Source organism: Mercenaria mercenaria, chromosome 13, assembly GCF_021730395.1.
Source record: "Mercenaria mercenaria strain notata chromosome 13, MADL_Memer_1, whole genome shotgun sequence".
Taxonomy (NCBI): Eukaryota; Metazoa; Mollusca; class Bivalvia; order Venerida; family Veneridae; genus Mercenaria; species Mercenaria mercenaria.
The window spans coordinates 23,605,933-23,621,384 of NC_069373.1; the positions used below are offsets into that span (position 1 = coordinate 23,605,933).

A 15,452-nucleotide genomic window follows, 5' to 3' on the forward strand; every position below is an offset into this window, starting at 1 on the left:
CTATTTGATAAATAAAAATTTCTTCAACCTTTCATCGATAATTAATCTCAATATCAGATCAAATATACCGACAAAAAACACTTAAGATAGTCAGGGAAAAGACCACGCAATTCTCACGGCGTGCGAAAATTTTAAACTGACCGATACATTCTGACCGACGAGGGTGTGAAAAATTTGACACCTCTGCTCAAGTTTACCAGAAGCAGCAAAGAGTAAATTAATACACAGGGACCAGGTGTCATGCTCGAGCGATCGAGTTATTGATGCTCGACCCAGCCATGGTAATTTCATATAGAAAATAGAAGGAAATCGGCCGGGACCACATGAATAGCTCGAGCGAGCCCGGGTGCTCGAGTCATCGATGCTCGAGCGAGCGGTGTTTTACTGTAGGAAAATCTTCAAAAATTTTCTAAAAATAAACCAGAAGGCCTAGATCTTAGATATTTGACATGTAGCATTGCCTAGAAGACTTCTACAAAATTTGTTCAAATCATGACCCCCGGGGTCAAATTGACTCCGCCCCATGGGGTTACTTGATTGTACATAGAAAAATCTTCAAAATTTTCTAAAACTAAACTAGAAGGCCTAGAGCTTAGATATTTGTCATGTAGCATTGCCTAGTGGACCTCTACAAAAGTTGTTCAAATCTTGACCCCCCCAGGATCAAATTGACCCAGCCCCAGGGGTTACTTGATTGTACGTAGGGAAATCTTCATAAATTTGCTAAAAATAAACCAGAAGACCTAGATCTTGGATATTTGATATGTAACATTTCCTAGTAGACTTCTACAAACTTTGTTCAAATCATGACCCCAGGGTAAAATTGGCCACGCCCCAGGGGTTACTTGATTGTACATCGGAAAATCTTCCAAAAATTTCTAAAAATCATCAGTTTGACATTTGAAACATGTAGCTCATATTACTCAGGTGGGCGATCCAGGGTCATCATGACCCTCTTGTTTGTTGAATTTGTACTGTAGTCCATTTAAACTGAGTTAGAGTTCTTGGCATCATGGACAAAAAGGTGTCACTTCACTTTAATAGCGTGTAACTTTAAAAGTACTTGAGATATCTTCATGGATTTTTCAGGAAATATTCACAAGAAGCCAAACTTTATGAAAAATGTCTTTCTTGAAACTCAAAAATTTAGCTCTAAACCCCCTTTTCCTTGATACAGCTCATATTAGAGAAGTATATTGCATGTGAAAACTAATTATCAAAAGATGAATCAATCAAATTCTCATTCGTACTAAAAACCTAACCTACATATACACACGACACATAGTAAAAATATGCACACCATGTAATGTTCTCACTAATCTTACTAGTCAGACAGTCATTTAAGTCTTCTTTGTCGATTTCCCAGATGTTTTTGATGGCATTTTACGGGGTGCTTCTGTTTTAACATGTACCTTCCTGGGTGATTTTTGCAATGGTTATATAGCTAGATTGAAGGAAAGGACTTCTTATTTTTAAAACGTAGTAATAATGAGCAATAATAAAACATATCAAATTATCACATTTAGTGATTTACAATGGTGATATTTACTAAAATAATAAAAGAATACTTAAATACCTCATGCACTTAATTTCAGACACAGTAGTTTAATTCCTAATTTTTCCAGACGCCGTTTTCTGTTGCCCAATGGATTTTCTGGAGTTTCCAATTTCGCTCTAGTTGCCATTAGTTTAATGGGCGTTTCTGGATCGGAGGTCTATGTGGACTTGTCCTCAGCCATCCCAGTTCTGGATGCAACATCATGATATGGAAGAAAGCATTCCCTGAAAGTATTATTTAAAAGATCAGGGGATTAACACTGAAATTATATATATAATGTAGCTGTTCGTCAGGGTTATGTCCGCAGCAAACCATAGGAAACGGGTCCACCACCTAATGCTTGGTCTTTGTACAGTGTAGCTACTTCGGAGTTGACCGTACCTATCCACGCCCCCATGTACTTGTTGAATTTAACAAAGCAGGTGGCCAGGTGTATACCACCTTTTCCCATTTTCCTTCAGGATTTACTTACTTTCTGAGGACTGTATCCTGGTCTTTAGGAACAGGATTGAAACATGTATTCAAGTTGTAGACATACCTTGAATCCTTTCATACTGTAGCTACCATCTTTCCATCCTTGGTTTGACGTGTCATATGCTGTCCTCTGTTCAATGTCCTAACCGGATCACCTTTCTTCCAGACTGATTTCTGGGGTTTCAAATCATATGGCTAGAATTTCCGCCCTATATTAAAAGACCCACAATGATGGGTTGAGCTGGCAAGGAACTCCTGTGCCAAAGGGATTGATGTGTAGAATGTGTCGAGAAACACTATATGGTTTTGTTGATACACTGGCTCAACCAGATGTTCAACAACCTTCCTTGTTAGTCCTACTTCTTTTTTTTTTCTCTAATATTAACTTGAAAATTCAATGGCATCTGCTGACATGATTATTTTAAAGCCTCTCTTTAATAAATACCATTAACTGTATTTTTATTCTACAAATAAGTACCAAAGTAGACGTTTGCAGGAAGAATAAATTTCAATGCAGTACCGCAGTGAAGTTTTACTCGTCCCATTACTAAGGAATGTAGTAGACTTTTGTGAGAAACTTGAATTTTAAGGCAGTGCCATAGTATATGAAATTGGGTGCATTTCCACAGTGCTGCGAAAGTTACCCTGCGAAAGGATTATACTAGTAATCAAAATTTATCCTGTAGGCATTATTTATCCATCCGAATACCACAGGAGTTTAATGCAGGACATGCGAAACTTAAGGCAGTGCAGCAGCGTATTAATACATATTCACACAAAATAGCAGGTACTGCCACAATGATGCAGTGACCGTTTAGGCCAGAGTTTTTTTATTTTTCGTTTTACGGGAGCGCCGGTCCTAAATATTGCAAAAGTGGAATAAAATTAAAATTCATTTTCCCGAGTTTTATTTTATTTTTTCCGCCGGTCGGTTGTTTACAGCCCCAAAGAAAATAAAATTAGTGTATTTTCATCTGGACGTAATTTCACAGAAAGGGAGTTTAACGCGTGCAAAATATCGTGTTTTGCCGTACATCTATCGGCATTAACAGGATGTAAAATTCCACTCGACTGCTCGCATTGGCGAGTTAAGTCTGAGTAGGACGAGTGGACCTCGCTGTGTACTCGACCGATCGGGCGAGTGTTTTTTTTTTACGTCCTTACTTTACCAAAATTCAGAAATTACATCTACAAAACGTCAACAAACTTTGAGATGGTTCAGTCGCTACCTGGCTTGACTGGAATTTACCCGCGAATCGTAAAGATATCAAAACGTCATGCCGGTAATTTTCCATCCCACAAGCACGTGTGACCTATCGTAACATCTAATTTACATCGACACGTACACAAAAACCGTGCGTAGTGCATTCATTTTTTAATATTTTCGCTTCAAGTTTTCAACACCTCTTGAGAAATAATACTTTTTGAATTCTATATGATTTTAATAAGATATCGACAAAAATGTAGGCAAAATTCTATAAAAACGGTCGAATGTTCATATAATCATTTGTAAAAATTCAAACAGCGCGATCTTAGTTACTTATTTCTTTCTAAAAGTAAATAAATGATGAATACTATGGGCTTAAAATTCAGACTTTTGACCAGAAAGTACAAAAAAACAGAATAAAAAAATCTTAAATAATGAAAAAGCGGCTGCGATTACAATACTTGGAGTAAGACGATTTTTGGCTAGTGCGGCAGAATAGGTTACGTGATCTCGTGAACGTAAATAGAAATGCGATTTTAAAATAAAGCAATGTTATGTCACTGCGGTTTTTAATAAGTTTTAAATGAATCTTTGTACATGTATTTTTTGACCAACAATTTAAAAGTTTTTCTTGTCAAACAATAATGTAAATTCCTTGAGGGCAAATAGGTCACAGAGGTAGGATATCCACTATAGTAACTATCGTTTGAGACATTTACCTTTTATACGGGATATAGCACATTCGCTTTTGATAACAAATTAAAGAAGAAATTTTTTATTGATTTCTATTTCTCAGCAATTTTAAGAACCGATGCGATACAATCATGCAGTGATATGTCACATGGCGCGAAAACATGACGTAATGCCATGACAATCTCGAGCAAAAATACCGCTTTGATCTCCGCTTCAGATGCCAAGATACTGTCACACTTCTTTTAGCTCTTAGAGGGGGTGTAAATTGATCATGAAAACAAGGTCAACATTACTTAGTTTATCACTGAATAATTACCGATAATCTTTAACGTTTTTTTCTCTCTCTTTCTACACGGGTGGATGGACGATGAATATGTCCAAATATTTTTAGACACTTTTCAAAATATATATTTTTCGGGAAATAATACTATTGTACATAATACTCCTTTCATAAAAGTGACAGTATTAAAAGTATTAAATTGTCTAAAGATTGTCTTACTCACATTCTGTTTTCAATAGATTCAACTTACAAGTTTGCCATAGAAAGGCAATACAATATCAAAGGTGCTTTGACATTAAATTTTATTCAAAACATTAGTTGTTTGCAGAACAAATAAATGTTTGTAACAGCAGATTTTTTTTACATTTTTATTTCAATGGTGACCCCTCACACTTTACACAGGCTTGGGACTGTCTGGCATAAAGCAGCTGGTAGTGTTGGCAAAATCTCAGACAGATGGTCCATTTCTTTTGTAACTTCAATAGAATTCATAAGTGTATAAAGAATACTTTTTATTGGAGACAATATTTTGACAAAAAGTGATGCAACTTCAGTACTTGAACTTAGTGTAGTATAAAAAGGTGCAAATTACAGAAGCAACTTCAGTACTTGATCTAAGTGTATTATAAAAAGGTGCAAATTACAGGGTTAAATGAGGTAAATTTTCAGATTACTTTTTGCTAGATTATCTTTCGTTTTTCATCACTGAAAAAAAAATCTTGCTCTCTGCACTGTGACTGTTATTAAAAGTTATTAAATACTTTATTTTGCTGATAAAATCCAGTATATTATGAGCTGGCATAAACTGTAAAGTTAGCTGGTTAAAGATGATATTGGTGAAAGATACAATAAGTAAATATTATGTATAAAAAGCAGAGGTTACACAGCAGAAGATGCAAGCAAACCAAACCACCAAAACTACTACACTACTAGGCCACTTTATACCAGACGTGTTTAGTCTCTACTTGCTGTCACTGAAATTTAATGTGGCTGTTGTAACAGATAAAATAATTTTTGTCTTCCACTTAAATTAAGTAAAACAAGCTTTCTGAATTTTAAAGACTTGCCAGTGTGAGTTACAGTGCCTGAAGCAGTTTATTCACAAGCATGCATGAAAATTTTATTCAATGTTCATCCTGTATAAATGGCTTTTATAGTCTTAAAACATAACAATACATCACAATATCAAATACTGGACACAAACACAAGTAAACAAAACTTGAAACGAAAGTTCATCAAAATAAAAAAAATCTTAAAAAATTCTATTTTATTTTTATTTTTTTCCGAGATGCTCACTTTCAAGCTTTTTATTTCTATTTTTATTCCCTCCTCCCCCTGCTCATTTTTCAAAAATCTCCCGTAAAACGAAAGATAAAAAAACTCTGGCCTTAAATATGTGACTTTTAATATATAACATTAACTGTATGTTGTATCTGCATATAAATACCATAGTAGACTATTGCAGGAAACAAGAAATTATAAGTTGTGCCCAGTGTAGATATACCAATAACCACACAATGGACATAGCTACCATATTGTAGCAACCGTTTTACATAAAAATTACCGCAGCATAAAAATGTAGTGTATTTTTGATAATTCCTTCTATTTTCAATTGCAAAAAAATACAAATTTTACTCAAATACTGCATTATGTACTATGGAAATGAGCACCCCCATTTTCCTGGTACGTATTAGTCATCTCCAGTAGCCCGCCTGCAAAACAATAGTGGTAATGGAGAACCCCAAAAATATAGTCTGCATTTGGCGGCTCAGGTAGTGCGTCGTGTATGTTAGCGGTAGTCGAAAGGATATGCAATCCTGTGCGCACCTAATCTCCCGAACCGTGGCACACAGTTTAATGAAACCTCACACAAGTAATCAGTACCAAACTTAATTGTACATGGTACATGTTAGATTCTTTTAGAAAAATATTCTGCACTGCAGAGTTATGGGACTTGTTACTATAAATACAGTCCACATAATTACGCAATCTTGTGTTCGTCAAATTGCAATGTACTGTGTCAGTGCGTGCAAGGGGTACTTTCATCACCTTCAGTGATAGCTCTAGTTAATTTGATCATAATAACTTTTTGTGAAAATGTTTGTCTCTATGAAATCAAGGTCAAGTTCAAAAGTGTGTAACCTGAGGTCAAAAATCATGCCACAAGACTAATTCATTGAAAACTTGTTCAATGATCAACCTGATTTATATAAAGCATGGTTAAAATGTGTGTCTATGAAATCTAGGCCAAATTAAATACTAGTAATACTACTTATCTGGGGTAAGAACTAGGTCAGATGAGTGATACCAAACTTGGTATGTAGCTTACTTGAAAAGTCCTCTCTCAGTTTAGTTCAAAGGTTCATTTTAGATTGATTTAAAGAACCGCCAGAGATAAAAATACTATAAACATTGTTATGATGTTTTATGTAATAAAATATTTTGGTATTGGTATTGATAAAAATAGAAAAGCATTTGAACTATTTCTCCTCTTGAACTGTGTAACTGATTATCGTCAGAGTTGTTCTGTAGCATCCAAGTAAGGTCCTGTCAAATGTTTTCAAATGATTCCACTTGGCTGATTTTACAGTCTGCTAGAGCCATGAATAGGAAGACCTTAAAACAATTTCTCCTCTTGCACTGCTTGATGGATCATCACCAAGCAGTCTGTAGCATCTGTGTTAGGTCATTTTTCAGATTTTTTCAAATTGTTCCACTTGATTTATTTTAGAGGTTGCAAGAGCAAACATTTTAAAAAAGCCTCTAAAATGACTTCTCTTGGAATGTTTAATAGATGATCACCTGTTCATCTGTTCTATCTATGTATGGACCTCTCATATTTGTTCAAATGCATGTAATAATTTTTTATACGCCTGTCTCTGAATGAGCGGGGCGTATTATGTGAACACCGTTGGCAGGCGGGCGGTTGGCGTCCAAAAGCATGTCCGCTCTCTATGTCGAACAGTTTTCATCCAAACTTGCTGATAATGTTTGTGGGCATAATATCTCAGCCAGGTAGGATAAACAGCCAAATCGCCCCAGGCACTCCTGGATTATGGCCCTTGAATTACTAAAAAAACTGCAAATTTAGCCTTGTCCGCTCTCTAAGTCAAACAGTTTTCATCCGATCTTCACCAAACTTGCTGACAATATTTGTGGGCATAATATCTCTGCCAAGTTCGGTAACCAGCCAAATTGCCCCAGGCACTCTTGGATTATGGCCCTTGAATTACTCGAAAAACTGCAAATTTAGCCTTGTCCGCTTTCTAAGTCGAACAGTTTTCATCCGATCTTCACCAAACTTCCTGACAATGTTTGTGGGCATAATATCTCAGCCATATACGATAACCACCCAAATGGCCCCAGGCACTCTTGGATTATGGCCCTTGAATTAGGCCAAGTTGCATGATGGGCATATTTTGTGACAATCTGGCACTCTTGTTATCGATGTTGGGGCAGTCTCAATCTTTTTGGTTTTCACATCTCGAAAATGCATCACAATGACCCTGTGTAGCTCCCAGTCTATACTCGATAGCGAAATCGTATTGAGATAGAACTTCTATCCACCTAGCGATCTTTCCTCTAGGTTCATGCAGCTTGAATAACCATACCAATGCCTGATGGTCATTTCTGACCTTGAAACGTCTTCCAAGTAAGTATTGTCTAGAATAGTCAGTGAAGTAACTCTTTTTCTTTTATGCAGTTTGTTTAAGGACCTGCTTGCATAAGCTATGAAGCGTTGCCTACGATCTTGTATCTGCTGCAAGACTCCACCTATGCATGTATCACATCCATCTACATCTAGAATGAATTCTCCGCCGTTATTTGGTGGATATCCCATAATTTCTGGTCTAACAAGAACAGCTTTATTATTGTCGAAAGATTTCTGACATGCCTCAGACCATATGAAATCTTGTCTTTTTACATCAGGTCAACAATTGGTCTCGCCATCTGTGCATAATTTTTAACAAACCTGCAGTAGTAAGAACCTAAAGCAACAAAGCTTTTCACTTGTTTTGATGTCGGCCATGAGATTATCTTGAACACATTGCTTGGGTCAGGTCTTACCCCTTCACCAGCTACAACATGTCCTAGGAATATCACTTATTTCTGGAGCATGTCACATTTCTCCGGTTTCAGTTTTAGGCCAGCTGCATTTATTCTGTCCAGCACTAGTTCTTCTCTTTCTAGATGTTCTTCAAACGATGAGCCATATACTACTATATTGTCAATGTATATGAGACATATCTCCCATTGAAGCCCTTTTTTTTATTGTTAATTTTCCATCAGTATTTATAATCAGCATATGATGTTTTGTACCGTCACCCTCGCTGCCCCTCCCCCCCACCACCACCACCAAAAAATAGCATTCATTTTCTGTTAATTGATTTTGACTAATGAAATTATTTGCCTTTCAGTAACATCCTTAACTTTTTGCCGGATATACTGTTTTGCCGTTCCTCACCACAAACCCTTTCGGCGGGGGATACCAATTCATCAAATTTGCTTGTCATTATATGTATCGGTCAGGAAAATATCAAAACCAAACCTGATACACTTAGATATTTGAAATTACCTACCCCTACCCCATTGTAAATCTTACATCAATTATAGGCAAATGCCAGCCAAAACTAGGAGTGAAAAATTATCTATTTGGTTAAATGGTACATTATTAGCCATATTTTAATTATTTAGTATTATTTTTGGCAAAACTTTTGTTAGAAAGCAATATTCGAAGAAACATTTTTCAAAATGGATATTCTGAAAAAAACGCTGGTACATCATTAAATCATATAAAAGGTCAGGAAACTTGAAAATACATGTGACTTAATTGTATTGAAGACAACTTCTGTCTCACTATCATCCTGTGAACTATGGTCTGCCATTGTTTGTTTCGTTATTATGATATGTCCACAGTTCGTGGGAGAGAGATCAGAACACAACACGTGATTCTACTCTATACTATTTACTGTAACGACTGACTAGCGCGGGAAGCAATCTCAGAATATGTAGGGGCATTCACGCATGCGCATTTAACATAAACAAATGTAACATCCCCTTTGTTTTGAAGAAAAACAACATTAACAAAGTATAACAAATATAACAGAAAATCAGATTAAACAGAATAATAAAAATCATGTAGTACATTGTATTAATTGATACATGTGTAATATCAAGAAATTGTTATAATCAATGATAATGTTCCGAACATAGTAACTAGAGTAAATTTGTAAGGGAGATAAATTTGGAACAGTTTCTATAAGTAAACTGTTATCATCCAAAATAGTTTCATGACACAGAGAATTAAAAGTTTATCATCAATGGAATTCCATAGCTAATTGTTTAACTGTTTGTTTGACATTACACTAACCAATCGCTGCTTGGGAAAGCTCTGAGCGATTTTCTCACACTCCGACCAGATCGTGTTACATAACTGTAAACATTTTTGGATTTGTCCTTGATGCTGGGCAGAGCGGTATCAGGGGTTCTCAGTGGGGAATTGTTGTTATTTTGGCGCGAATTTGCATGATTTGATTTGGACTTTCTAATGAACATGCGATTGCGCCTGTATCTCGCGCCATCGGATGCCTGAATTTTGTATGACCTTTCGTTGTGCTGCTCAAGCACTTTCCCTGGTTCCCATTTTTCTCCCGGGGTTTTCTGAAATGTGATATTTTCCCCTGATTGCAGAGAAGGGAGTGATTGTGTGGATCTGTCATAATAAAATTTTGACCTTGTTTGTTGTTTCTGCATATTTTCTCGGGCTTTCTTTGCATTAACAGGCTTTGGAGATAACTGTTCATGAGTTGCTGGGAGGATTGATCTTAGCCTACGTCCTTGTAGGAGTTGGCTAGGGCTATAACCAATTGCAGGTAATGGGGAATTTCTGTGTTCTAGAAGAGGCAAGTAGGGGTCACAGTTAGCATCTTTTGCTTTTTGTAGTATGCGTTTTGCAAGCTTAACGTATATCTCACTCAGTCCGTTTGAACTCTGATGATGTGGGCTTGACGTGACGTGCGTAAAATGCCAGTCTCTAGCAAAATTGCTAAATGGCTCGGATGTGAATTGTGGTCCGTTGTCCGATTTAAGTTGTTCAGGTATGCCAAACCGACTAAAATGTACCTTTAATTTGCGAATCACCGTGTTACTTTTGGTGTTTGGTAGTAAATCTATTTCGAAAAATCTGCTGAACGCGCATACAGTAATTAGGTACTGTTTGTTATCGAATGCGAAAATGTCACATGAAACGTTTTGCCACGGCCTCTGGGGCACCTCATGGGAAAAGAGTGGTTCTTTTGCGTTCGAAGGGCGGTATTTCTCGCATAAAGAGCATGCTTGCACGTATTCTAATATTTGATTACTCATACCTGGCCAAAACATGATATCACTAGCACGCCGTGTTGCTTGGTTGCAGCCCTGGTGGCTGTTATCGTGAACGGCTTTTATCATGTCAAAGCGTTCTGACCTAGGAATGATTATCTTTTGTCCCTTAAATATTAGGCCATTTTCAAACGATAGCTCATCTCTGTGGTTCCAATACTCAACTACAGATTTGGGACAGTCTTGGCGCATACGTGGCCAACCGTTCCTTATAACCTGTATGAGAGTTTGAACCTGATCATCATTTTGTGATGCAATTCGAATTTTTTCGAGCTTTTGGTCACTGACTGGTAACTGTTTGAGTACAGTATGTACATGTGCGTCCAGGTCTACAAGTAAGTCCGAATGTGTTTCCGGTACAAAGTTGCGACTTAATGCGTCTCCGAGTGGTATGTTCGAACCTTTTTTATGTACTATTTCTATATCGTACGGTTGTAGTTGTAATAGTATTCTTTGCAGTCTGGGAGGTGCTGCACAAAGGGGTTTCTTCATTATGGCGACAACTGGAGCGCAGTCGCTCTCCACTATTGTGTGTTTGCCATATATGTACTGTTTAAACTTCAATACTCCAAGGAGAACAGCCAGTGTCTCTTTTTCAATTTGAGACCATAATATTTGACTTTCGGTTAACGATTTACTGCTGTACGCTACTGGTTTGTTGTCTTGCAGACATACCATGCCAATGCCCTTTGATGAAGCATCAACTTGCAGCGTAACCGGTTTTGCTGGGTCAAAGTATTTTAAGACTGGTGCCTGAGTGATGACCTCTTTGACCTTTGCGAATGCCGCGTCATGTTCTGGGTTCCAGATGAACTCCGCGTCCTTTTTTAGAAGCGCGCGCATAGAACTTGTCAGTTCCGAAAGGTTTGGTGCGAATTTAGAGAGATAAGTAAGGGCGCCAAGCAAAGATTCTAGTTCTTGTCTGTTTGTGGGAGTGTTCATGTTTACGATAGCAGACACTTTGTCCTTGTCTACAGACAGGCCTTGATCTGTGATCACGTGCCCGAAATAATTAACCTGCTTTTGACAAATGACTGCCTTGTCAGGGTTAAATTTGAGTCCTTTTTCTCGCGCTCGCATTAACACGCTTCTGAGATTTTCATCGTGCTCAGACTTTGACTTGCCAAATATGATCAAGTCGTCGACTATACAGGCCACGCCTTCGAGCGGCTCCAGAATTTCGTCCATTTTCCGGTTATAGATATCTTGAGACGACTTTAGACCCATGGGAAGTCTTAGATAACGGTATCGGCCGAAGGGTGTTGCAAATGTGGTGAGACGTGACGACGCGTCAGTTAGCTCACACGAATAGTACCCTTTCGTTGCGTCCAAAACGCTAAAATATTTCGCGCCCGCTAGTTTTGCAGTGACGTCATCGATCGTGCGCATAGGATAGTACGGTCTCTGAATGCATTCATTCAAGGCTTTTGGATCTATGCAAACTCTAAGACCTTTTTTGTTCGGTTTTTCGACACATACTATAGCATTGACCCATTCCGTGGGCTCTGTTACTTTAGCAATTATGCCTTTTGACTCCATTAAATCGAGCTCTGTCTTTAACTTATCCCGTAAGGCATGCGGTACTTTTCTTGTGGCGCACACGACAGGCACAGAATTATTTTTAAGCTTAATTGAACAAGTGCCTTCAAAATGTCAAATTCCTTCGAAAACTTCTCTAAACTCGGTCATTATTGGATGAACCGTAGTTTTTTGTTGGTCAATGGCATATGTTAACTGAATTAAACCTAGATTGCAGGCTGTTTGTAGATTTATCAATGCAGGGGCGTTTTTCTGGTTTACAACATAAAACTCTGCTTGAGTTGACCTATCTTTGTACACACAGCGGAGGTGTATTTTACCGATAACAGTCAGCTGATTTCCACAATAGGATGTTAATTTTGATTCGGGGGGTAGCAAAGGGCCATTAATGTTTAATTTCCGGAATTTTTCTTGTGGGAGTATGTTGACCTGGCTTCCTGTATCAATTTTTGCATCAAGGCTTGAGTTATGAATCTGGATATGGACAATGGCCTGATCTGGTCTAGAATGTGAATGAAAATCACTTACCGAGTGAACGAAAAATTCATCCTCACTCGAGTCAGTAAAATCCAAATTTTTTTCACAGACTGAATGCACATTTTTATCTGTTTCTGTTCTACACATTTTAGCAAAGTGATTAAATTTCGAACACTTGTTGCATTTTAAGCCAAATGCTGGACAGTCTGTTTGTTTGTGTTTTTTATTTCCGCATCGTGAGCAAATGTTCCTGTGTGTCTTCTGCATGTCAGGTCGGCTGCGTCTCGTGGGTATCCGTTCGGGCTGGTCACGCTTCTGGTATGATTCTTTCCTTTGTTTATTCAGATTTCGTCCTCTGTGGGCATTTGACTGTGCGGCCCAAGATCCTGCTTTCCGGGACGTGATCGAATCAATCTCTTTGTTGTGAGCTTTCATAGCCTCTATTTGTTTTTTGTTATATTCGTATGATTGTGCAATTTCCTTTGCCGTTTGTAATGTTAAGTCTTTCCCCTTTTCTATCAATTTTTCGCGCACCCGTTCCGATTTGCAACCAAATACTATTCTGTCTCTTAGCATTTCGTCTAATTTGTCTCCAAAATCGCAATCTTTTGCCTTAATTGATAGTCTTGCAATAAATTCGTCGATAGTGTCCTCGTTCTGAATTTCATGATAAAATTTATATCTTGCGAAAACTGGATTGGCTTGGGGCTCAACAAATTCCTTGAATTTAGTAAGAATGAACGCCGGGTCTTTATTTTGAGCCTCCGTTAAGTCCCATGACTCGTGTACCGTGCGGCCTCTATCGCCAACCCATAATAATATGTAAGCACATTGCTCTTTTGGATTTTTCCCTTTAAGGGGTCCATCGAACATCAACTTGCTGTGTCTTTCAAACTTACTCCAACTATCTGGGAGATTGGTTGACTCCCAGTCCATAGATGGGTGTTGTAGACCAGTGCTTCCTGTTGCCATTTTCAGTGTTCACTTTACAAGCCTTGCAGTTATAGTATTTCTGTTTTATATCCAATTTATCACTTTGAGTCGTTTGCACTTTTAAGTAACTGATTTAAAATCCCACTTCTGACACCATGTTTCGTTATTATGATATGTCCACAGTTCGTGGGAGAGAGATCAGAACACAACACGTGATTCTACTCTATACTATTTACTGTAACGACTGACTAGCGCGGGAAGCAATCTCAGAATATGTAGGGGCATTCACGCATGCGCATTTAACATAAACAAATGTAACATTGTTTATAAAAGGTTGTGGGTTCTGCAATTATGTTTAATGCCTTCAGTTAGATCAACTCAAATTATCAGCTGTGATTTGTTTTGTTTGGATGCAGGTTTGTATCACTGGATCTGCCCTTGTAATGTAAGCTGATCCCATTGCTGCCACCACAAATGTTGCGAGCCACTGAGGTTGATAAGGTCAATAAGTAGTGCTGACTCTTGGCCCATTTCTCACAACCACAATATTCAGTCACAGACGCAAGTTGATCACAAAACCAGATACCAGTTATTACTGTACCAAGATGGGCTGATCTCCTTTGAGTTCAGGAGAACATCGTGTGAAACAAGACGGGGCGAGATTCCTCAGTTGATTAAACAATTTCTGGTTCCATATTTGAGGGATGGACAAACTACTACAGCAACTAATGCTAACATAGACAACAGACAAAAAGTGATCACATGTGTGGCAAGGAAAGTAATAAATGACTCTGCAGTATAATTATATAAGGTTGAAATGTGTTTTCTAAAGATAGAATAAAGCCAGGCTTCGGTCTATCAATTTTAATATTATACCAGTAAGCTTTGATAATTCAAAGAAATAACGAAAATACAAGAAGTTCTGTAGAACTAACCGTAAAGCTGCTACGGATCTACTATGTAACTAGGAAAAAAGCATGGTGCATTTTATGGAAGACAAAACAATGAAATTCTATACAAACATTAAATTTTGAAGGTGTCGGTGACTAAACACAATTATTAAAATTATTTAATTCATAAAGATCTAGTAGTGTACAAGATCTACTTGCCTGACTCTTGTTTCTGAATAAATTATTCTCGCACCATGCACAAAAGTGTTTAGTCTTTTGTTGTAGTAGTTATTTTAAGGAAGCTGAGAAGGGACTAAAACTGACACAATCTGAAAAGTTTTCCTTCTTTCAATATGAATTACCTTTAGAGGATCATGTACTTCAAACCTTTTTTACTTAGAAGGCCATAGACAAACTAACATGAGATTTTAGCAGCTTTTTTAAACATTTTCTTACATGAAGTATTATGATAGGCTACCATTCAGTAAATCTGAATCTACTCCATCTTTATGTGTGTTTCCCAAGACTCAGACTGATAATTTGTCTGATTACTTCTGCAGTCATTTAGACACAAAAAGATGTAATAAGCACTTTGTTTGTTGTACCTGCTATAGCTAAGCAAGGCCCAAGGCTGATAATGAATTCAGGCAATTTTTGAAAAGAAAGGTTAATGTCAAGATGTGTAAGGACAACAGTTACCGTATATATCCGGCCATACATAGACTTTGGCCCTAAGACGAGAGCCTACTCTGGATAAAAAATCTTAGACTTTCAACTTGCCCCGACCATAAGTCGAGAGATGGATAGTTCTAGCATTTTAACAACTGCTATGGCACAAAATACTGTGAAAAAAATGTTTCTAGCAAGTTATCTTTATAATTTCGCTCACGATTTTGTTACGTTTCCACGATACATTATTTATGAGTGCCGTAATAGTGTTATAGTATACTTAACAAATAATCAAGGCCTTTGAGTGGTTTATCGTCTGATTTATCAGAGTTCAGATGCGTATGAATTGAA

The 15,452-nt window shown here is 37.5% G+C and overlaps 1 protein-coding gene and 1 long non-coding RNA gene across 9 annotated transcripts in view; one reads left to right on the forward strand and one right to left on the reverse strand.

Annotated features, from left to right (window-relative positions):
* Window positions 1–15,452, forward strand: part of LOC123529339 (bromodomain-containing protein DDB_G0280777-like) — a 272,760-nt gene that overhangs the window by 214,663 nt on the left and 42,645 nt on the right. The gene's annotated exons all lie outside the window — the stretch shown is intronic.
* LOC128547850 (uncharacterized) overlaps window positions 1–15,452 on the reverse strand; it is a 40,375-nt gene that overhangs the window by 23,060 nt on the left and 1,863 nt on the right. Inside the window, exon 2 of the long non-coding RNA XR_008366695.1 lies at window positions 1,577–1,782. This is a non-coding gene — a long non-coding RNA (uncharacterized LOC128547850). The remainder of the gene's footprint in view (window positions 1–1,576; window positions 1,783–15,452) is intronic.